This window comes from Lemur catta, chromosome 4, assembly GCF_020740605.2.
Source record: "Lemur catta isolate mLemCat1 chromosome 4, mLemCat1.pri, whole genome shotgun sequence".
NCBI lineage: Eukaryota > Metazoa > Chordata > Mammalia > Primates > Lemuridae > Lemur > Lemur catta.
In genome coordinates, this window is record NC_059131.1 from 79,745 (window position 1) to 103,921 (window position 24,177).

Below are 24,177 nucleotides of genomic sequence, written 5' to 3' on the forward strand. Positions count from 1 at the left end.
TATGCCTATCGCTGATACTTTCTTAAACCACAGGTGTGCGGGGTCTCCTCCCGTTAGATGTCAGATGCAGACTGACTGACTGATAGACAACCTACTTGGAACGCAAATTTGCGGTGCTCTTGCCAAATTGGCAAGGGCTGGTCCTGTTCTTGTTGAGGTGCTGCTTGCCTGTGCACAGAACGGGAGTGCAGCACCTGTCTGCAATTCCTCCTGACGACGGATTAAAAAGATGCTAGAACCAGGTGGCCGGTTTTGTGGCTGCAGAACCAGCGGCGCTGGGACCGCGGAGCCGGCTGCCCCTCGGCGCGCGTGCGGACGGAGGGCGCGTGCGGCTGCGCGGGAACGCGCTGAAGCGGCTGCGGGCAGCGCGCCGGAGCTGGGACGGAGCGGAGGTAGGAGCGGCGCACGGGGCTCTGGCGGGCACAGCCCGGCCGGGCGGCAGGGACGGGCGGCCCGCGGGGACGCCAACCTTTCCGGCGACGGCGCTGAACTTCCTGCCTGGCCGCGGCCACCGCTCGGAGGACACACAGACAGTGCGGACGCGCTGCCAACATGGCGCCCCCCGCGCCCGCCTGGCGCCGGCTCAGGCCCCAGAGGCGCCGGGCGGCGGGAACCGGCGGCTCCGGAGGGAGGGCCGGGCGTGGCGGCGGCGGAGCCGGAGTATAATGGTGGGGAAAGCACGGCGGCGCGGGGCGGAGGCCCGGGAGGACGGCGCGGGGCCTGGTCGGGCCGGGAAGCTGCATAGTCGCGTGATCACGTCCGCCGGGCCCCGCGCCGCCCGCCCGGCCAGGCCTCCGGCCGTGCGCGGTGGGGCCGGCGGCAGCGCGGGCCCGGCGTGTGGACGGCGGAGAGGAGAGGACGCTTCGCAGTCTCCGGGCGCCGTGGGCGGTGGGAGCCGCGGCGCAGGGTTGGGCCGAGGCCAGGCGGGGGTCCGTGCCTGTCCCGGGGGCTGCGGGCGATCCCGGGGGTGAGGCCGCCGCTGCCTCAACGGGTCCTCGCAGGCCTCCGGGACTGTCCCGTGGGGTCCGCCGCCCTCCTCCCGCCGGAGCTCTGGGGAGAAGCTGCCGGGCCGCGCTGGGACGAGGGGGCTCCTTGGGGACGGCCGGGCCGCGAACTGTCCTTTGCTCTGTCCTCCCTCGCGGTTTTCTTCAGAGCCAGGCTGTGGAGGCGCTTTGCGGTGTGTGCACAGCACCTGGTGTTTTACACGGCGTCCTGTGCGGGGTTGTATGTGGTGTGTACTCAGAGTCATGCTGTGTGTGCACGGCATCCTTGTCCTTAAGCTGTGTATGCAGTACCGAGTGTCATATAGAGTATTACACAGTACCCAATGCCATGTACAGTGTGTTCATAGTACCTAGTGTTCTGTACTGTGTGTACACACTGTCCTTGTCACGCTGTGTATGCAAGCGCTACCGGTTGTCTCATACAGTGTATACGAAGTACTTGGTGTCATATACAACAGTGTATACATAGTTCCGCATGTCATACATGGTGTGTAGGGAGTATTCTCGTCACTTATGCTGTGCATACGGTACTCAGTGTCATAAATAGAGTATATACATAGTACTTGGTATCATGGGGTATGTACATAGTACCAAGTGTCATATAACGTGTAGATGGTATCCCTGTCTTGCTGAGTACGCAGTATACAATGTATCGTATATAGCATATACATAGGACTGCTGTGTATGCAGTATCTTTGTCATGCTGGGTACACAGTACTCGGTGTCATATACATTATATACATAGCATCTGGCATCACATACAATGTGTACATAGTACTTGGTGTTATATACAGTGTGTACACAGTATCCTTGTCACTTTTGCTGTGTACCCAGTTCCCATTGTCATATACGGTGTGTATGCAGGACCCACTATCCTATACATTGTATATGTAATAAGTGTTGTCATATATGGTGTGTACAGTATCCTTGTCACTTCTGCTGTGTACCCTGTGTACATAACCAGTGTTATATACAGTGTATGTGCAGCATCTGGTGTTCTATGCTGTACACATACAGTACCAGTGTGCATGCAGTACCCAACCCAGTGTCATATACAGTGTGTATGCGGTACCTGATGCTCTATGCAGTGTGTACAAGGTACCCTGCTGTCATGTACAGTATGTATGCAATACTCAGTGTCATACAGTGTGTACCTAGCACAGTACCTGGTGTCACATATAGTGTGTCTGTAGTACCTGATGTCATATTTGGTGTGTATGTAGTATCCTTGTCACATAAGCTGTGTACCCAGCACCCACTGTCAGATGCAGTGTGTACACAGTCCCCAGTGTCCTATCCTGAGTATGTAGTACCCTATGTCATACAAAGTGTAAACATTGTCCCTGGTAATAAGGATGTTTGTGAGGTTGGAAGTGATGCCCAGGTGGCCCCCTCAAGGAGCGGGCATCCTACAGGCAGGCTGGGTTTTTAGGAAGGTCCTGGGTCCTTGCTCTGCCTCACTGTGGCATTCTGCACCCCACAGTCGCTGTGTCTCATGAGGCAAGACAATTCTTAAAAATAATCTAATTTGTTTGTCCACAGGCAGAAAATTAATGTTTACTTGTTTACTTTTAAACTGAGAAGCACAGTAGTATCAGCTTACTAATAATGGAACGTTTAAACTTTTCAGATTTTGGGGTCATTGGTTCTAATTAATGGTCTGAAGTTATCAGAGAGAGAATGTTGGTTGTACTTTAAAAGTTTAAAGGTTTGAGTGCTTTCTGGTAGGCAAGGTCATATTTGTAATTCTTCTGAATGTCTGATTTGTACATGCAGGAGATAAAATATGATTTTCTGTACAGGCATATTATTTTACTTGTCTTTGACTAATTGATGCAGATTACATTACAGTCATTATTTTTGGTTGACTCATCTTTATAAGATGAACAGGATACAGAATCAGATCAGAAGATATAGTTTGTAATTATGACAGAATCAAAATATTTTTCTTATTTAAGTATGAGATTAAGAGGATTTCTGTATTTTACAATGTCTTTGTTTTCTGTAGAAATTGCTGATGTGAAAACTGAATCTCCCTTTTACATTCTCTAAATTGGGCACCTTATTTTTGCAATTACCATTTGTGAGGTATTTAAATAAGCATACATGTCCTTCCAGCTTTACAAAGAAAAATCAATTAAAATGTTAAAATTTAGCTCTTTAGTTCATACTAAACATTCCTAGGATGTGGTTATGTTGGTGCTTTGAATAGATATCATCTTGCATGCTTCAGTAAATGACATATGTTTGTTTGAACTCTTACCGTTTTGTAACCCCCCCTTTTTTCTTTTTAGGGTTGCTCAGATAATGTATAATATGGGCATTCATACCCTTTGGCATACCTTAATTGAGACACTAATTGGAGCGAACTAAGAATTTTAACATTTGTAATAGAAGTATGAAATGCTGCTCTAACTTGCTTACTTAAAGCCCTAATGCTCTGATGTCAGATTGTCTTTGTCTTCCTTGTCCTTCAATTGAATTCTACACAGAGACCATCATTACATTTAAGCAAAGAGGCTGTGTCTTAAAAAAAAAAAAAAATGGAGAAAATAGTCTTATCCTTGATAGTTAAAAACTTTTCACTGTTTGCAAACCTTAACTTGAATTTACTATTTAATTTTTTTTACAGGGTGATAGGGGGTTTTTTGTTCGTTTGGCTTTTTTTTTTTTTTTTTCCTTTGTCATTAGAGGTAGCATGGCAAAATGATGAAGAGCACAGACTTTGAGACACAACAGCTCAGGTTTGAATCTCTCCTCTGTCCTTTACTAGCACAGTGACCTTGGGCAAATCACTTTAACTTGCCATGCCTTGTCTCAGTTTCCTTATATGAAAAACAAGGGGGATAGTAATTGCAGCAAACTCATAGGGTTATTGTGAAGATTAGATGAGGTACCATTTTTAAAGCACCTGAAACAGTGCCTGGCTCATAATGAGCACAGCAAAGATAGGTAAACACAAGTTGAGCTCCTTCTTACAATACATTAATTTCAAGTTGATTTAGGAAACACAGATCCTCAACCTGTAGTCTCAATAAAGGTATTTCCGTACTGTGTTCTGATATAGGCTGTCTTGTGTTCCCAGTGACAGTCTAACCTTAAGAATTCTTTCTAAATTTATTTGTTTTTTCTTCATTCTACTAGGAGAAGGAATATGTGTAATGCATGCCCGTCACTATTTTTTAAAAGCTGCCAGTATAAAAGTTGCCTATTAGAAATGGTAGTTTTAGTATTTGGAGCTCAAGTACCATGTACCTTAGGTTTTGAAACCTCATGTGCCCAAAGCATGGATTTAAATGAAATTCATAAATAACCTAAAACCTCATTCATCATTGATTTTGACTGTTGTTTCCTATGATAGAAGTTAGACAGTTTCTGTGTTTAGTTTGCTTTGTTTCTGCTTTGCTTTTCCTAGTGTGCTCTTATTATTTTTTTATAAGTCATATTAAGAATAGAAGGAAGAAGAAAATGGACTGTCACATACATAGAAGGTACTCAAGGTGGTTTATGAGTCAAATCTAATTCAGGAAAATAGTAATTAAACTAGTGTGGAAAGGGATGAGATCTGAAATTATGGTATGATATATTCACATACGATATGCCTTGTCTTATTAATTTGTATTTAACTCTCATGACATACATCTGAATCTCTGCTTTTGCACAGTAGTTATCTCAGAATGTTGGAAAATAAGCATTCCTTACACTCCTGAGGGCTTGTTTACCTGAAGCAATTTTAATGTTTTTTATCATGACTCAATCTTTGACGAATAATACAAATATCTGAAATACGCATTGTGAGAGTTCTTATTTTAACCATTAGTTTTAAATTAATATTTCCCTCCACATCTGTCACCCTGTCTGTAATTGTTTCAGGTTGTATGTTTTATATTTGTTTGAAACAGACTTTTTGAATAAAGAAAATCTTTGTCACCTCTTCATTTGATCGTCCTTAATCCCTTACCAACATTTTTACTAGGAATTTTCACAAGAAGTAAAAAGTAACTGATTTGAGTTCAGTGTCTACCTGTATCTGTCATGTAATAACTTTGAGTTAGTTACTTGCAGTACCACTGTCACATTTCAAAACAAGTATGAATCTGCTTTGGTGCAGAGACTTTGTGCAGAGGTTGCACTGCAGGTTATCAGTGTTTTGCCCCCCAGTAGTCTTGGTTTTTGAAATGTTTTGGTGTCTACAATTTTATAACACAGATGAGTTATAATGATATATATTAATATCATGTATTGTCCATCTACTGTATGTCAGCCACTGTGCAATTATTTACATACATTATCTCACTTAAAACCCTTATGTATTATCATCTTAAAAGCATAGCAGTCCTCCTTTAAGTTATGGAAGGTTCACCTTGTAGCACACCCCTCATCCCCTCCCATTGCAGGACAAACAGAAAAACACACAAGCAGAAGAGAAGTGGGTGAATCAGATGTTTTGAGAGAGAATGTGATCCATGTCACATGAAAGTTTGAGAATCCCTGGAATAAGAGGTAAATGATAGAAATGAAGATAATGGGAGGGACATAAGACTCTAAATCTAAATACTCAATAAAATAGTCTTTTTGAGTAATCACGGCTTAACTTTAATTTTTAAAACATACAGAAATGAATTATTGCTTTAAAGAAAGAGCTTCTGTGTGTGTAGGTACCTGCTGTTATGTTTTTTCTGTAGGAAATTCATAAAAAGTTATTTAGTTTGTATTGTGAAAATGCTATATAAGCTTTAATATCAAAATTAGTTACAAATGGAAAGAAATAGTCTATAAAATAAAAATTATTTGGAATTTTTTTTAGTACTTGTATAATCCATTACATATTTTAGGAGGGAAATTTAGCAAATTAGATATTTAACTCAATTCAACAAATTATTTAGATATTTAGTTAATCTTTGTTTTTTGTATATTTTCTATTTCAGAGTAGTATTCTGATTTTTAACACAGGTTTCTTTTAGGGGAAATTTAGCATCTTGGAATGTATTTTCACAATTAAGGTGCAGGGTAAGATCTTTTAAATGTGTTTGATCAGATAGCAGTAGAAATACCCTTATGTGCAAACACTGAAGTAATTTATTCACACTATTAAGTCATTGGAAAGTTACGTTTGCACTGGGTATGTGGCAGATTGCACTTAAAGTTGGTAACATCAGCAATTGTCCAGAGTGTTTGCTCCATAAATGGCTAAAAGTTTGTCTTTATGTAAAATTAAAAAGAGAAATGATGAGGGTAATAGAATACTGTTGCATCAGAGTTTTAAAGGAGTCATATAGACTCTTATCTATGTGTTCTTCAGAGATGAGAGTGATATATTTCCAGATCACATTATCTTATACATTAGTTGGAAAATGTGTTGCTGAAAACTTGTACACAAAGTTTTATTTTTTAAACTGAATAATAAGTATAGTAGGTAAGCTAGTTTTATTTTAAATAAATGCTTTTATAGTTCAAGTTGCTTCATAATTAAATCTTTCATAAAATCACATTAAAAATTGCATTTTTGTACAAGTAGAATATATGCAATTTTAATGTCTTAACTTCATTTATTAATACATTGTTATTTATTGGAACTCTGCTATGTGCCATACACTTGCTAGCTGCTGAGGTGAACAAGATAAGAGAGTTCTTGCCATTGCAGAGTTTATAGTTCAGAGTAACACAATTACTGAAGGAAGCACAATAAAGTGTAACAAAAGAGAGTAAGTGCAGGGTACTGTGGAACAGAATCTGAAGTAAGATACATTGTATTTGAGTTAAGATTATTTGTGAGGTGTTACCACTGATGACTTAAAATTTATTCTAATTTGTAACTTTGAGATTTTACCGTATTAACCACCTGCGGGTTTTGTTTTTTTTTTTTTTTTTTTGAGACAGAGTCTCACTCTGTTGCCCGGGCTAGAGTGAGTGCCCTGGCGTCAGCCTAGCTCACAGCAACCTCAAACTCCTGGGCTTAAGCGATCCTACTGCCTCAGCCTCCCGAGTAGCTGGAACTACAGGCATGCGCCACCATGCCCGGCTAAATTTTTATATATATATTTTTAGTTGGCCAGATAATTTCTTTCAATTTTTAGTAGAGACGGGGGTCTCACTCTTGCTCAGGCTGGTCTCGAACTCCTGACCTTGAGCGATCCACCCGCCTCGGCCTCCAAGAGGGCTAGGATTACAGGCGTGAGCCACCGTGCCCGGCCCACCTGCGGGTTTTTAAAAGCAACTTTCTTTCTTTCTTTTTTTTTTTTTTTTTTTTGAGACAGAGTGTCACTCTGTTGCCCTGGCTACAGTGTTCTGGCATCAGCCTGGCTCACAGCAACCTCAAACTCCTGGGCTCAAGCAAACCTACTGCTTTAGCCTCCCAAGGAGGTGGGGCTACAGGCATGTGCCACCATGCCCAGCTAATTTTTTCTATATATTTTTAGTTATCCAGATCATTTCTTTCTATTTTTAGTAGATCCGGGGTCTCGCTCTTGCTCAGGGTGGTCTCGAACTCCTGACCTCTAGCAGTCCATCTATCTCAGCCTCCCAGAGTGCTAGGATTACAGGCATGAGCCACCACTCCAAGCCTAAAAGCAACTTTCTTATGTTAATTTTTTACAGTACTCTGTTAAAAAGTAGACCTGTATTAAATATCAAACATATGTTCTCCAGATATTATCTGAGCATTTAAGTGAAACATAGACCCATTTAAAAGTTTTAGTGCTTTTTTTTCCAGTTTGGTCAGCTTGTATGTTAAATAAATTTAAAATATAATTCAAAGAATGTAGGATCTTCTTTCTTAGTTTAAGCATTTATCATATGGACATAAAAGCAAGATATACAAATATTTTTCAATGGATTTCTGTTGAGAGTTTGTCACATTCTCATAAGTGGAATTAAAAATACTATTTAAAAAAATTCAGTTAGATACGATGGTTTATAGCAAGAGAATCTGACTTATATACATTTTAATTTGACCATGCACATTAGATCACTTTGCAAGTCCACTTTGCAAGCAGTTTCTAGCAAGCTAAGTTTTATCACAAACAGTGCCTGTGGCACTACGGTCTTTTTTTAAAGATGTCCATCATTGAGCATCTTCCATACTAGGCAATGTATATTTTCCATTTAGTCTTCACAACAGCATCATGAAGGGAATGTTGTTACAACGATTTTACAATAAGGGAAGAGACACAGTTAAATTGCTGGCACCCAAGTTCACACAGAGATAATCAAATTGGTTTCAATCCATGTGTATGATGACTACCAAACCTGTAGTATGTTATGCTACTCTGTCTCCCTAAAACCCATCAACCTCTTGGGTCTTTGTACTGATATGCCTTCATCTTCCCAATGTATCTTTATAAGTCTGCAAAAGTATGTAATATTAACAAAATGTAAAAACTATGCTCATTCTACCTACAGAAGCAGAAGGTGGAAAGGCAGGGATATTAGGAAACTCCTGATAATCAAAACATTCCTCACATAAAATTCTGGTTAATTCCAGTTTCACTGGTGATGATAGCTGGCAATCTAAGAACAAGTGTGGGTAATTGGCTCATTTTCTTGCTGTCACTATGGTAGCTCATGTTATAAAGATAACTTGAGGCAGGAGCAGTGGAGGTGGGGAGACCTATGATCTTTATTTTAATACTTATGTAATGGAGAAAAATGTTTGAAAACACTTGGAATTAACTCCAACATTAAAGCATTCTTGTCTTCAAAGGGGAAGTCATTGTCTTGAGGAATCTTTTAACATGCCTTCTACTGGATAAGTTCAATTTAGATTGAAATAGCTAATTTCTTGAAAGCTGCGGTAAATGCTAAGGCTTCAGAATTCCATTAGGTGTGCACTGTCATCTAAAATAAAATACCCTTTCATGGCCGGGCGCGGTGGCTCACGCCTGTAATCCTAGCTCTGGGAGGCCGAGGCGGGTGGATCGCTCGAGGTCAGGAGTTCGAGACCAGCCTGAGCAAGAGTGAGACCCCGTCTCTACTAAAAATAGAAAGAAATTATCTGGCCAACTAAAAATATATATACAAAAAAATTAGCCGGGCATGGTGGCTCATGCCTATAGTCCCAGCTACTCGGGAGGCTGAGGCAGTAGGATCGCTTAAGCCCAGGAGTCTGAGGTTGCTGTGAGCTAGTCTGATGCCACGGCACTCACTCTAGCCCGGGCAACAAAAGTGAGACTCTGTCTCAAAAAAAAAAAAAAATAAAAAAAATAAAAATAAAATAAAATACCCTTTCATGAGAAGCATGTGGTGAAGAGAGTAACAGACCAAGTGAGTTATAGCATCCACAGATCCAGAGCATCCTGACAGCCATCAATAGCAATGTTCCAGTGGGTTATTAAATGATTTTCTCATATTTGATAGCTATGGAAAGATTTTTAAAAAGAAATTTTTTAACAAAGGCTAAGTATAGAGAAGCTCTCTGAACTTGAAAGCTATTATGAATTTTTTACTTTTCTCTTTTTGTAGATTCTTGATTTACTTGCTTATTGTTTGTTTTTTGTATCTCAAAAGTGCATCTGAAAAATGCTGTTTGAGAGAGCAAGTCCTTAATTTTCAAATGAATTTTGACATGGGGCACTTCCCCAATTAATATAAAATATGTCTGTTTTAACTTTCCAGTCAAAAAATAAGAATAATTTATTTGGGGTTTCCATTGATGGCAAATTTAATAGGTTTTGGGAGGAGGTGTATTTACCATTAGAGATGTTGTCTTTTTAAATTATAGACAATATAAAGTCTAAAGTAATTTTTTTCTACTGTACTTATAATTTATCATTTCTCTTATATGTTTGGAAATACCAAGTTTAATATCACTTAATATCAACATACCTGAAATGTTTCTTTTGAAATACCTACTTATTTACCACTCTTCACATATATGTTCTACACAATCTTAAGAAGCCTCTTACTTGTGATTAATATTCATGTTGGTTTGTTTCAGGCAAGAAACTGCCATTTCAATCATTTGAAAGTTAAATTTTATTTTTTTTAAGGACTATTCAAATAAAATTAGTTTTAGTCCTAGTTACTTTGTTTTTTTTTTTTGTTTTTTTTTTTTTTTTTGAGACAGAGTCTCACTTTGTTGCCCAGGCTAGAGTGAGTGCCCTGGTGTCAGCCTAGCTCACAGCAACCTCAAACTCCTGGGCTTAAGCGATCCTACTGCCTCAGCCTCCTGAGTAGCTGGGACTACAGGCATGTGCCACCATGCCAGGCTAATTTTTTTTCTATATATATTTTTAGTTGTCCAGATAATTTTTATTTCTATTTTTAGTAGAGACGAGGTCTCACTCAGGCTGGTCTCGAACTCCTGACCTTGAACAATCCACCCTCCTCGGCCTCCCAGAGGCCTAGGATTACAGGTGTGAGCCACCACGCCCGGCCAGTCCCAGTTACTTTCAAGTGACTTAAAAGCCAAACGACCAGCACTCTAACATAAAGTTGGACTTTCTCTCAGTTCATCTGCATTTTTAGACAAATGCTGATTAAAAATGTACTATTGTAAGCCTTAGTTACAGTAGTATTTGTACCATATTGTTTTAAATGAATTCTTTGGGATTTTAGGTGACAGTGCTACACAAGTCACATTAGGAAGAAACAATATTTAGCATGCTGGTTCTCAATCATGAGTAAGCATCTAAATTGCTTTTTAAATTTTGTTTTATAAAAACATTAAACCAGAATCTCTGGGGATGGATCTAAGCTCTAAGTTTTAAAAGTTACACTTTTTTAAACGTTTACATTTCAAATTTTTTATTTTTCTAAGTGGTATTCATGCTTTCTTTTTAAATATTTCTTTTTGGAATAGATTATAGAAAATGGTGTACCCTGGGACCTTTAGCTCTAAATCTCAGAAATTCTCTTTCAAGAATCAGATCAATTAAGTTTCCTAGGGAAAAAAAGACGATAATCAAAACAACCTGGGGGGAAAAAACACAACCTGAAAAATAAGTGCATCCTGGAAGAAAGCCTTAAGTCTTTTCAGGTTCCTCGGAAATGCTACTGTGTTGCTAGGTAAGATGGATAGCAAAAGTATCATTGACTGATGTTCCTTGATGGGCTCAGATATAGCTATAATCACAGGTAAATACGTACCATATCTTGAGGTAGGTAATATTCAGGAGATAGGCTGACATCCAGTTTGAATGTCTGGGCATTCCAGTAATTGGACTGAAAAGCAGCAGTGTGGTGTTCCTGCCCCTTCTGCCCTCAGTGCTCTGGATTCCTCATAATCCTGTACGAAAATCAGAAAAGCTTGAAAGCCTTTCCCTAGGGCAGTCAGACCAGCCGTCTTGGGGTCACATCTGCAGTCCATGATGAGACAACCTCAGAAAGTTTTCCAGGCTCTGCCCTGCTCTCTGGCTAGCCCCCTCTTTTCCCTGGCGTTTGTCTGGGTTTCAGATGATTCTTCCTGTCCCTTCAGATTGGGGGTGGCATTTCCACCTACAGGTGGTTCAGTGGGTATGGCCATCCAGAGGAGGAGACTCAAAGTCTTTCAGTTGAGCTCTAGAAGATTACTTACTTCCTTTGCCCTGGGAAGAAGTCCTTGAGCTGCAAGACTTACTGTGGCTTCAGCCACTACTGGACAATATCTGTGTTCACTCCTCACTAACTGTATTTCTCATACAAGCATTTTGAGGCTTCATAGTGATCCTAGGACCTAGACAGTTGTGATAATTTCCACAGGTTTCTTTAATTCCTCTTTAATATAGGTTCATAATTCTCCACCAGTTTCACAAAGTCAAGGTGCATGGCAGATGGGTTTTAAAGGAGGAGGGACATCTGGGAAGTGACAGGGAAGCCTCCCTGGGCTGGCACTGTTGACAGGGTGTTCAGCAGAGTCTGGTCCATGTTCTTTATTTGCTTCTCCCACTGCATGACATGGCCCTTCCCCAGGTGGCTGGATTCCCAGTGGTGTTAGTGTTCTGTCTTCTCAGTTTGCCTCGGGGATAACACACAAAGTTCTGTGTTTTTAAAGTGTGTTCAGTCAAATTTTCTAAATACACATCATTTTCTCAGTCTCAGATTATCAGATACAGTCAAGAATTATATTCTTAATTGCTGCTGTTAGAATTACATTTTAAAGAGAATATTTTTATAAAATTTGATCTTGAACAGAGTAGAAAATGTTAGGTGGCTATACTATTGTGAGTCAGTATTCTTAAGTAGGTACCATTTCATAGAATTATCCTAAATATTGTAAATAATAGGAAAGCAAAAGAATCTGAAGTATTAATCATAGAAAATAATTGGCTTTGAAAAATCTGAATTCTCTGAAAAAAGGCTAAACTGAAAATTGGCCACTTCAGTCTCTGGTCTCTGTCTCTGCAACTCAGTCCTCAGACTCCTTTTGGATTCTCTGTCCCTGCACTGTGGCCTGAGAACTGCTTCAAGGCAGTAAACTGGTTATTATTTTAAAAATATAGTTTACATTTGGAAGAGCAACACACTAGTAAAGTATAACTAAATATATTCAGTTACCTTACATTTTAAATATTTGTACTCTACATTCTGGGTATGTTTTAGTGTATATGGGGATGGATTTTATACTTTATCAAGCCTTACCCTTTAACTAGACATTATATCACTTAGGAGAATGGCACTTTATTGTGAGAAAGGACAAAAGCTGAAACAGTCTAACGACGTGCATTGTTTTCACTCTTTCACTTCCTTTTTTATGGAATCCTGCTCCTTAGGTGATGTAATGGTCACTAGTTACCTTGCCCATCCTATCTTCAAAGATAGTGAAGGGGAAATGTGAGAAATGTCATTGTGAGTGAAGGAAATAGTTTGCCAGAATTCACCCAAAGTTAGCCTGAAAGTGTTACATGACTGGCCCAGCACCATCCTGGCAGGTTTGAGTGATTAGCCATGCCTCAGGCTGTGGCCTGGGTCTTGGCAATTTCAGGAAAATAATTTAGATTTAAAATACATGGCACATGTTAATGAACTATTGTAGCACAAAAGGCTTATATAATTCTCTCTACTTTTGTGCTTGAAAAATGTCCATAACAGATACTTTTAAAAGTTAATAGTAACAGTAACAATGATGAAAACTTTCCTAGAGGGTGGGGGAAAGTCGCAAAGGAAGGGGAGACACATGGAAAAATCAGGAATCATTGAAAATTCTTTGTAAATTGATAATTTTAAATAGAAGCTACAAAAATAATCCTCTGCTGACTCCTCACTTGAACAAAGTGACATGTAAATTGGCTCCAGTGACTTTTTTCTTTAAATATACAGTTCAGTGGTTTCTAGTATATTTACAAGGTTTTGCAGCTGTTACTAGTATCTGATTTTAGAACATTTTCACTGCCCCCAAAAGAAACCCCAGATGCAATATCAGTCGTCTCCCATTCTCTTCTCACCCCAGCCCCTGGCACTCACTATTCTACTATTTGTCTCTGGATTTGTCTATTCTGGACATTTTATATGTGTGAAATCATATAATATATGGCCTTTTGTGTCTGGTTTCTTTTACTTAGAACGTTTTCAAGGTTCATCCATGTTGTAGCATGTATCACTATTTCATTCCTTTTTATGGCCAAATAATGTTTCATTGTGTCAATAATATTCCATCTGATGTAACACATTTTGTTTATCCATTCATCAGTTGATGGACATTTGAGTTTTTCCCACTTTTTGGCTATTATGAATAATAATGCTATGAATATACATGTACCTGTTTCTGTGTGGACATATATTTTCAGTTCTTTTGGGCATATATATAGAAGTGGAATTGCTGTGGTCACGTGTCAACTCTGTTTTCTTTTTGAGGAACTGCTGAACTGCTTTTGAAAGCAGCTGTACCATTTTACATTCCTACCAGCAATGTATGAGAATACCAGTTTCTCCTCATCTTTGTCAGCACTTGTTATTGTCCGGATTTCCTGACTATAGCTACCCTGGTGGTTGGGAATGGCATCTCATTGTGATTTTCATTTGCATTTCTCTAATGACTAATGATGTTGAGCATCCTTGTGCTTATTGGCTGTTTGTTGATCTTTGAATAAATGTCTGTTCACATCGTTTGTCCATGTTTTAGTTGGGTTGTCTTTATATTGAATTGTAAAAACCTTTTATGTGTTTTGAGTAGAAGTCTTTTATCAGATGTAGGATTTGCAGGTCTTTTTGACCATTCTGTGGCTGTCACTTTCTTGATGGTGTCCTTTGAAGCACAAAAGTTTTTAATATTGACGTAGCCCATTTTATCCATTAAATTTTTTCTTTGGTTGCCTTTTGACATGATATGATCTCTTTTTTCTAGTTTGTTTGCATTCCACTGTGTAGATGCCTTGCACTGTATTCCACCAGTTCCTTGTGGATTTACTATTACAAATACTGCCATAAGACATGAATGTGTATGTATATCATTTTGTGATTTTGCCAGTGGGATTGCTGGGTCAAAGAGAAAATGCATATGTAATTTTGGTGGTTATTGCCACATTCCCCTCCATAAACATTGGGACATTTTCTGTTCCCACCACTGCTATATGAGAATTCCTGTTTATAGTTTTGCTAGTCTGATAGGTATTAAATAGAAATGCTATATTAGATGTAGTTTAGAAATTGGTCTTCTCTAAGAGAAATTGTCTTTCCATAACTTGACCTTTTGTGTTGTGTTTTCTGTTTGTATCTTTTGCTCATTTTTTTCATTGGGTTTTTGGGGCTTTTTCTGAAATTTTAGAAGTTTCTTTTTTTTTTTTTTTAACATACCGAGGATACTAACCCTTAATTCATAATTTAATTTGCAAAAATTTCTTTTACTTTTACCTATCCCATTTGTCATGCATATTTTTGTGTTGTTTATGGTGTATTTTGGACATGTAAAAGGTTTTAATTTTGCTTGTTTGTTTTTAGGTTTTGTGGGGTTTTTTTGTGTTTTTGTGTGTATGTGGTGGTAGTCCCATTTTTCAGCCTTTCGCTTGCTTTGTTTCTGGATTTTGAGTCATAGGAAAGGGTGAAGCAGGGAGGATCTCTTGAGGTCAGGAGTTTAAGACCAGCCTCAGCCACATAGCAAGACCCTGTCTCTATAAAAAATAGAAAAATTATCTGGGTGGGGTGGCATGTGCCTGTAGTCTAAGCTACTTAACAGGCTAAGGCAGGAGGATGGCTTGAGCCCAGGAGTTTGAGGTTGCAGTGAGCTATGATGATGTCGCTACACTCTAGCTCAGGAAAGAGTGCAAGACCCTGTCTCCAAAAAAAAAAAAAACTGGAGTCTGTCTTCTCAAGCCCTGCTACTGCTTTATCAATTAAATTTATTGAATCCTTTGTTGTCATTTAAATGATGTTCACTGTATCTTCACCAGGAGTAGATTCTATTTCAAGAAACCACTTTCTTTGCTCATTCATAAGAAGCAACTTCTCATGTGTTAAAGTTTTATCCTGTGATTGTGGCAATTGAGTCACATCTTCATCTTCCACTTCTGTTTTTTTTTTTTTTAATTTAAAAGGCATTCTCCATGATTTTCTAGCTTCCAGGTTGCTACTGAGAAATCTGATACCAGTTTGTTTTATGACCTCTCCTGTCACCCACCCTGCGGAGCCTTTCACCTCCTCTTCGTACCACCAGTGTTTGACTTTCCAGGTGGATGTGCTTTGCGCTTCCTTCCATTCATATGCTGGGCATTTCATGGTCTTTGTCCATTTGCAGATGCCTATTTTTCATTGGCAGGTACTTTTCTTGAATAATTTTTCCCGTTTTCATTCTGTAACTCTTGTTATTCAGATATTGTATCGCAAAGTTTTTTTCTCTTATCTCCTATTTGTGTATTTCTTGTCTTTTGTTTCTACTTTGTGCAAGATTGCCTCAATTTTATTTTCTAACCCTTTTACTGAATTTGTTTATCATATTTAAAGTTTTTTGAATATTTCTATTTAGAGTATCGTATTTATGGTTTATACGTGCAATTCCATTTCTTACTTTTCCATGATATCAATTATATGTATTCTGTTTGCTCCATGTGGCCTCTTTCTCTCCTTTGCAGAGAAGCTGGTCTCAAATGTCTGGTGATTCCTGGCTGTCTGTTTGTATTTATGAGTGAGACATTGGGAAGCTAGTTGGACATTCTTTGTGTGGGTTTTACTGTTGGGATGTCAGGTGGTCAGATGGCTTTTTCTTTAGGTTCCTTCAAATGTCAGTGTCTGAAAATTCTTTCTCTGGGATCATTTAATTTCTCCAGAAAGGTACTGTTTGGTCTCTTGTCTGCGCCTGAGATCAGGCAACTGGAATTTGGTGGTAGAAAGGGACTTTACCTGTTCATGATTCATTAGGTAGCTTTTCCCTTAAAAGCCCCCCGATGCCCATCCCACCCACTCCAGCTTAAAATCCCCACCTTGCTCACCTATCGAAATGGTATGAAGCCCAAGCTGCCCACAGTCTGCCTTCAATCCTGCGTGGCCTGGTCTGAGTACAGTTCTCCACCTCCTTCATACTGATTCTCCTTATTCACCACACTCCCTCCACTGTCCTTTCTCAGTTATGTCTTTGCATGTGTTTTCCCCTTGGTGTGTCTAGCTCTTTTTCATCATTTAAGTTTTACTTCATTTATGATCCCCCTAACTTTCTATGATAGGCAGGATTGGTTAGGTTGTGCTCCGAAACAAGCAACCTCAAACCTCAGTGGTTCAAAAAATGGGTCATGCTCATTCTACCCATCCATCATGGGTTAGTGGGAGCTCTGCCTTGAATGGTCCTCATTCTGGTAGGAGGCTGACAGCAGCCACCATTGGGGCATTGCCATTGCCCGTGGTATATAGAAAAAGCGTAGCAAATCAGAGTAAGATTCATGAATCTTCAAATGCCAAGTGTCATAAATCACTTTTTTAGGGTTGTGGGGAAGTGTGACAACCCAAATAGGTGGCCAGGCAAAGATCTCAATCAGTGGAGGATTACGAAGCCAAAGTTCAAGGACAAACCACAGAAGCACCTGTGCTATCTGAAGAGGGATTTGGAAACTCAGTATTTAAAGAGTGAGGGCATATAGAAAGAAAAAAGGGGAGAGGGTGGGCCATGATGCAAATGGTGACATTCTTGTGTTAGTGCCAGGAAATCTTTATTTTACACAAGATTAGGTAAATGTTTGAAGAGAAAAGGGAGTAAAGGAAGAATCAGTTATGCAGATGTCCCTGGGTAGCTGGAAGAAAGAATGGTCTTGTCTCTGTTCTGCACTTGGGAAGATAAACTTGTAATCCACATTATTAGTGTGGAATCAAAGTGGACTTTAGTTTTAGGAACTAGAGTTAGCCTGCAGACCTGGAAGTTACAATTTGCATGTCCTCATTGATGGGAGGCCAGCAAACAGTGTCCTTATGGATGATCTGTGGGAACTGTCCATGTAGATGCCTGAAGCCTTTTACCTTTCTGTGGCAATCTGGCTAGTAGTGTTAGTAACAGCTGTTCATTTGCAAGAGGGCGTTGCATGACTCAGCATCTGGGCTTGACCTTCCCTTTTGGCATAAGGAGTTGGAGGGTCCTGAGGTTTTGATTTTCCTTTACAAGTGCAATACTGCTGTTGCTTAGGACAACTAGAAGTATTTAGTGAACAACACTGATGACCACCACAGCAACCTTGACCACCCAATCTAAAGTGGCACTCCCCATTGCCTGCTGTTTTTTTCCTTTTCTTTTCTTTTTTTCACAGGACTTGTCACTATCTGAAATCATCTTTTTGTTTTCACATTTATTGTCTGTTCCCCCAATAGCCTCAAATATTAACACTAAGCCATATAAGTATAGGAACCTTTCTGAATCATTCACCACTATATCCTGAGTACCTAGAGCAGTGCTTAGCAAATAGTAGGTGCTCAAAAACATTGGATGAATGATTCTAGGTTAATTTTTGAAATAAGCAAAATTTTACACTTCCCACTAACGGGAATACGCACTTTAATAGAACTGGGCCCTTTTCCTATTTTCTTTAATGTCCATTAAACAAAATTAGGTGTGCTTTTGATATGAATTGCTATAGACAACTGAGAGTAATTTTCTTTGATAGTAATAGAGTTATTTTTTAAGTATTCAAAAACATTTTAGGAAAAGTCTTTAGAAATGACCATCATTAATCAATACAAACCAGAAAGTTATTGCAAAAATACAATGTATTATGCTTATAATTCCATAAACTTCCAATTGCAGTATTGATTTAGATCACTGGTAAAAAACTTCGTTGGCCCAACAACGTGGAGTGCAAAATGATGCAAAATTAGTAGTGTTGTCTAACAGCAAATATTTTCAGCTCTTAGCTATATTTTTATGAGAATACTTGTTTATCTTTGCTGAATAGGGAGATATTTATGTTATATTTAATCATAATTTTACATGACAAGAAGTAAAAAAAAAACACCTTTTAACTTCCTTCTAGTTCTTTCTGTCCCTGCAGAAATGAATAGTCACTAATAATTATTACTCCCTTTTGTTTGTAAATGACATTCTTCCTTATGAAAGAGTTTTTCCTTCCTGTGAATAAAGAATTTTTTACATTTTGAAATTTTAGCTTTATATACTTATAGGCTGCTTTCTATTAGAAGTGTAAAATATTAGAGTTTTTAATGGAGGAAGTTTGTAACTTAATATTTGTTAGGTTTGGACACATAACCCACTTTGGATAAAACCAAAATAATTTATAGCAAGTAGAGAAACTAACAGCCTAGGTTTCATAATGTAGTTCTAAAATTTTTAGATTAACGTGATATACTCATCTTTTTAATGTAGTAAATTGTTGATAAGCTATTACAACTCAAATCTCTTCCATAATTTATGATTTTTTGTAGACTTCCATTTTTATGGAGAAATGTGTAGACAGCAAAACTGCTTTAGGTCATTTTTGTATGTGATAGTGTTTTTGACATGTTCAGAATGCAAAAATTTGGCTCACACCTGTAATCTTTGCACTCTGGGAGGCTGAGGTGGGAGAATTGTTTGAGGCCAGGAGTTCAAGACCATCCTGAGAAAGAGCGAGATCCTGTCTCTACAAAAAATAGAAAAATTAGCCAGGTGTAGTGGTACACGCCTGTAGTCCCAGCGACTCAGGAGGCTGGGGCGGGAGAATCGCTGGAGGCCAGTAGTCTGAGGTTGCAGTGGGCTGTGATGACACCACTATACACTGGCCCAGGCCACATAGTGAGACTCTGTTTCAAAAAAAAAGAAAGAAAGCAAAAATTTGAATTATGCAATCTGCACCCAAAATTTCTGTTTATATGGATTTATTTGCTTCCCCAGGATACAGTGTTGTACAGTGTTTTGGAATTATTAAATTCAGACTTTTCCATGTTAAGCTTGGATCCCATGCTGAATGGTGTAGGGTCTCTGTCCCACAGAATGTAAAGAAAGTGTCAAAACAAACTAACTCTTATGGGAACTGTGCTGTGCTCTGGCAGGTACAGTGCAGGTTGTATAGGTACATAGGACATTTTTATGCATCAAATACTTGAGGCTAACAGAGAAGCCCTTTATAGTTCCCCACTCTTTATGATTAAGCAGGAGAAAATTGAATACTTTCTTTTCACTATTCTTTTATATTGATTTCAATAATTTTATGGCGTATTCCTGAATTTCTATTTAGGAGAAGATAATTATTTTCCTTAGGATTCTTTAGATTTATAAATATTAATAAATTTTTTCAAATATGGCCAAAGTTATTAATTTGCATGTGATATACTTTTTTTGTTCTTATTAAAAACTATGTTTTCTCTGGCTTGAATTTGATCTTCTGGCTTTAAAAAAAGTTTATGTGTGTCTTTTCTCTCTTATATAGTCAACCTCATCCTCTCAACTGAATCTTTTTATAGGATCTCAAGCATTTTGAAGCCTTTAGTATTTGAAATGAATCCTTTGTTGAAACATGATTAACTGAATGTGCATTCTTTCCTGAAACCCTATTGAAATGAGTGTTGGGGTGTGTGTGTGTGTGTGTGTGTGTGTGTGTGTGTGAATCCATATATAGAGACAAAAAGAATGAGATAGACTAGAGTGTAGAAAAGATGACATTTTGGAAACTGGAAAGAAAGTGGTGGAAGTGTCTTTTGATTTAGCAGGAAAGGTAAGTGCCTGAGAGGGAAGGTCAAGGAACATGCCAGTTTGAGCCTCAAAACCATGGAAATCTCAAGAATTAGAGGCACCAGGTACCTCTGGGGGTGGGGAAGTGAAAGGGCTGAGAATGGGGTGATTTCTCCCAGTCTGTAGTAGTTACATGCGCAGAGTCCTTCCCTAGCACCTGCAGCCAGCTCGCCACCTTTTTCTATACTGCAAAAGCCTTGAGGTGTGTTTTCTGAAAAGGGCAAATGAGAACAGTTCTCATTTAGACTGTCTTGAAAGTGGATGATGCCCTTCTAGAAACAGGGGTACTAGGAAACAGTCTAGACTTCTACTTCTGGCCATGGCAGAGCAACTGCTAATGGACTTACACTCCCACCATCCATGATGAAACTGGGTAAAATACACGAGTCTATTGTTTTCCGGCACTGGGCGATAGACAGTATAAGACTGCAGTCTCGAGAGGAAGTAAATAGAGGAGATGAGCCCACAGTTGCCCTGCTCTGTGTCTGGGGAAATGTCTTGACTGGGTCTTGGGGCACTGGAGATGCGATAAGAGTTCAGAGCAGTTGTGAGTGTCAGCACGTTGTCCTGGTAGTTAAAACAGTGAATGCTGGGCCGGGCGTGGTGGCTCATGCCTGTAATCCCAGCCCTCTGGGAGGCCGAGGCAGGTGGATCACTCAAGGTCAGGAGTTCGAGACCGGCCTGAGCAAGAGCGAGACCCCCATCTCTACTAAAAATAGAAATAAATGATCTGGACAACTAAAAATATATATATATAAATTAGCTGGGCATGGTGGTGCATGCCTGTAGTCCCAGCTGCTCGGGAGGCTGAGGCAGTAGGATCGCTTAAGCCCAGGAGTTTGAGGTTGCTGTGAGCTAGGCTGACGCCAGGGCACTCACTCTAGCCCGGGCAACAAAGCGAGACTCTGTCAATAAATAAATAAATAAATGAATGAATGATAAATAAAAACAGTGAATGCTGGTTTAATTAGAAAGTCGGGTATGACTTTATTGAGAAGATAAGAGGAAGGATAGTGTATGTGCATTTCTGTTGGGGGTGGGTGTATGTGGAAGAGATTAATTGACTTGAGGTAGGACCTCAGTAGGTAAGGGTAGGGCTTATAAATACAGAGGTAAGTACCAAAAAACAAAACTAAAATAGAGGGCAGGGATTGCCGTAGGGTAGCAGCAATAGAGGTACAGGGTTTGGGATTGTTTGATTTTTGAAAAATCATACGTACGTATTTGAATTAAAATGAGGATAAAATTTGCATAATCATAGACCTTCCTGTGCCTTCTCATCTCTTTCCAGGTCCTTTCTCATCTGCCTCCTCCCTTTGTTCAGTCTGTCTTCTGGGAAGAGCTCTATTTCTGTTTCAGTTTCGCCACCTGTCACTCACTCCTTCACCCACCCTGATCTGATTTGGAACAATATTATTTCAACAAAATAATATTACTCTTGCTAAAGTCACCAGTGACCAACAGTTTGCTAAATCTAGTGGACTTTTCAGTTCCTTTTGCTTTTTGACTTTTCAGTGATACTCTGCACTTTTTGAAACCCTATCTTCACTGGATTTCTATAGGATAGCTCTCCTGGATTTGCTCTTAGTTCTTGGGGCCTAGGTCTCTTTCTGCCATATTCTATCCTAGGGAAGTCAAATCTGCAGTTATGGTTTTGGTTACTATTCTTGGGTGTCTCACAGATCTTCAGCATGTGCTCTCCTGAACTCCCCAGCTGTATCTCCACATAGCTGCTTGGCATCTTCCCTTGGATTTCTAAAAGGCATCTGAACTTGGTCTGCCCCAAACTGAACTCAGCACACACACGCACACACCACTGCCTTCTGCAAACTTAGTCTTCATCCCACAGTCCTTACTTCAGTACCCCGTGTAAGCCAGAAATGGAAGCTTTGTCCTTGAGACTTGCCTCTCCCTCATTCCCCGTCCAAAATTAAGTCCTGGTGATGTTTTCTCTAGGCTTTTTTTTTTTTTTTTTTTTGTAAGGCAAGCATGGAAATGAGGTTTATTGAGGAGAAAAAGATAGGATTATAGGGCAAGAGCAAGATACAGGTTTACAGAGTGTGATACATATGCCACAGATGACGACCAGACCCATTGTCACAGCAGAAAAAGAGAGCTAGGCTTTTTTTTGCTTGACTTGTTTTATGACGAAATAAAATAAAAACCTTATATGAGTTAACTCCAGAAGAACTCTCTGATACATAATCCTCTTGGGATCATTGTACTTTATTCTTGATCCTAATATAAAAATATATGAAGAAAAGACCTCTTAGGACTTTTCTGGCCCCCCATGGCTCTTTAACAGTAAAATTTAGTATGTAATTAAAAAATAGCATCCAAGATTCATAGGTCTTAATATATTTAGTAACTCTTATCTATTTATCTTTATAAATTCTCTTCCTTTGTGCATGACTTATTTCTTATTAGCTTCATGCTCTTATTTTATACTGATCTTGAATTAAATTGCTGAAGGGGATGTTACAATAGGGTTATTAAAAATATTTCAAAACTGTTAAAGTGGAAATAATTAAACTCTTCAAAACAGTTTCAAGAACAGTACAAAGATATCCTGTGTTCCCTCAGCCTGATTTCCCAGTTGTTAGAAATTTACCATATCTGCCTTATCACTCTCTCTTTCTCTGTAGATACAAGTCATTTTTTTTGGAACCATTTGACAGTAAGTCACAGATATGATGTCACAGGACCCCTCAATACTTCAATGTCTGTTTCCTAAAAAATAGAGACACTTTTCTACATGAATCACATTATGCCCATCAAAATCAGGAAATTAATACAATAGCGCATTCTAATCCACAAACCTCATTCAAATTTTACTGATTTTCTCCAATAAAGTCTTTTATACATCCAGGATCCAATATAGGATCACATGTTGCATTTAACTGTCATGTCTCATTAGTTTCCTTCTATCTTGAACAGTTCTGAGTCTCTCCTTCCTTTCATGACCTTGATATTTTGGAGAGGACAGGCCAATTACTTTGCAGAATGTCTATCAGTATGTGTTTGCCTGATGTTTCCTCATGACTGGATTTAGGACATGCATTTTGAAAGGCAGCTGTGCTCACCACTATACCACCAATGTACTCAGGACATACATTTTTGGCAGGAATACCACAGAAGTGATGCTGTGTTCTTCTCAATGCATCCTATCAGAAGGCACATGATGTTGATTTGTCCCATTGCTGATGACATTTACTTTTATCATTTGGTAAGATGATATCTGCCAGACTTTGCAATGGAAAGTTAATGAATAAATATTGTCTGGAGATATTTTGAGACTATGTAAAAATCCTGTTCCTGATCACACTTTCACCCATTTATATTAGTATCCAGTTTTGCTCCTTGACCAAAACAATTATTATAAGGGTTACCAAATGGTAATCATCCCTTCCATCATCGTTCTACATTTATTAGTTGACCTTGTATTGTAAGGGAAAGCTTTCCTGCCTCTGTATCCACCCCCCATTTATTTATTAATTGATATCAGTATGGGCTCCTAGGTTCCTATTTTATTCAATGGGTTATAGACAATTGCTCTCATTATATCATTTCTTTGATGTTCAAATTGTCCCAGATTTAGCCAGTGGGAGCCCCTTGGTTAGCTCCAGTGTCATTTTGACATATCTCCATGATCTTTTGGGAATTTCCATACTTTATGGCACATGATGTTCTAGGCTTATTCAATACTTTCCCTGCCTGAGCCCTGAAATTAGCCATTTCTCTGGTTCCTTTTGAGGAGAATAGTATTTAGAAACCAAAGTCTGGATGTCTGGCATGCTCATTGCTGCTGGTATACTCATCTTTGTGTTTATGTGTATATGTATGTATGTGTGTGCATGTATACATACATACATACATATACATTTGTCCCTTGTTCCTTAGTGGGGGATTCAGTCCAGGACCTCCTATAGGTACCAAAATCCATGGATGCTCAAGTCCCTGATATAAAATGGTGTAGTATTTGCATATAACCTATGCACATCCTCTTATCTACTTTAAATCATATCTAGATTACTTATAATACCTATAATACCTAATGCAATGTAAATGTTATGCAAATAGTTGTTACATGGTTTAGGGAATAATGACAAGAGAAGAAAGTCTGTA

At 39.1% G+C, this 24,177-nt stretch overlaps 1 long non-coding RNA gene across 3 annotated transcripts in view; it reads left to right on the forward strand.

Moving 5' to 3' along the window:
• Positions 1-202: 202 nt before the first annotated feature.
• Positions 203-24,177, forward strand: part of LOC123636548 — a 32,150-nt gene continuing 8,175 nt past the window's right edge. The window contains exon 1 of one of the 3 annotated variants that reach the window (XR_006734605.1): positions 203-392. This is a non-coding gene — a long non-coding RNA (uncharacterized LOC123636548). Of the gene's footprint in view, positions 393-3,650; positions 3,749-14,220; positions 14,357-24,177 lie in introns of those variants that run through there. The other 2 variants (XR_006734606.1, XR_006734607.1) reach the window with 2 other exon arrangements.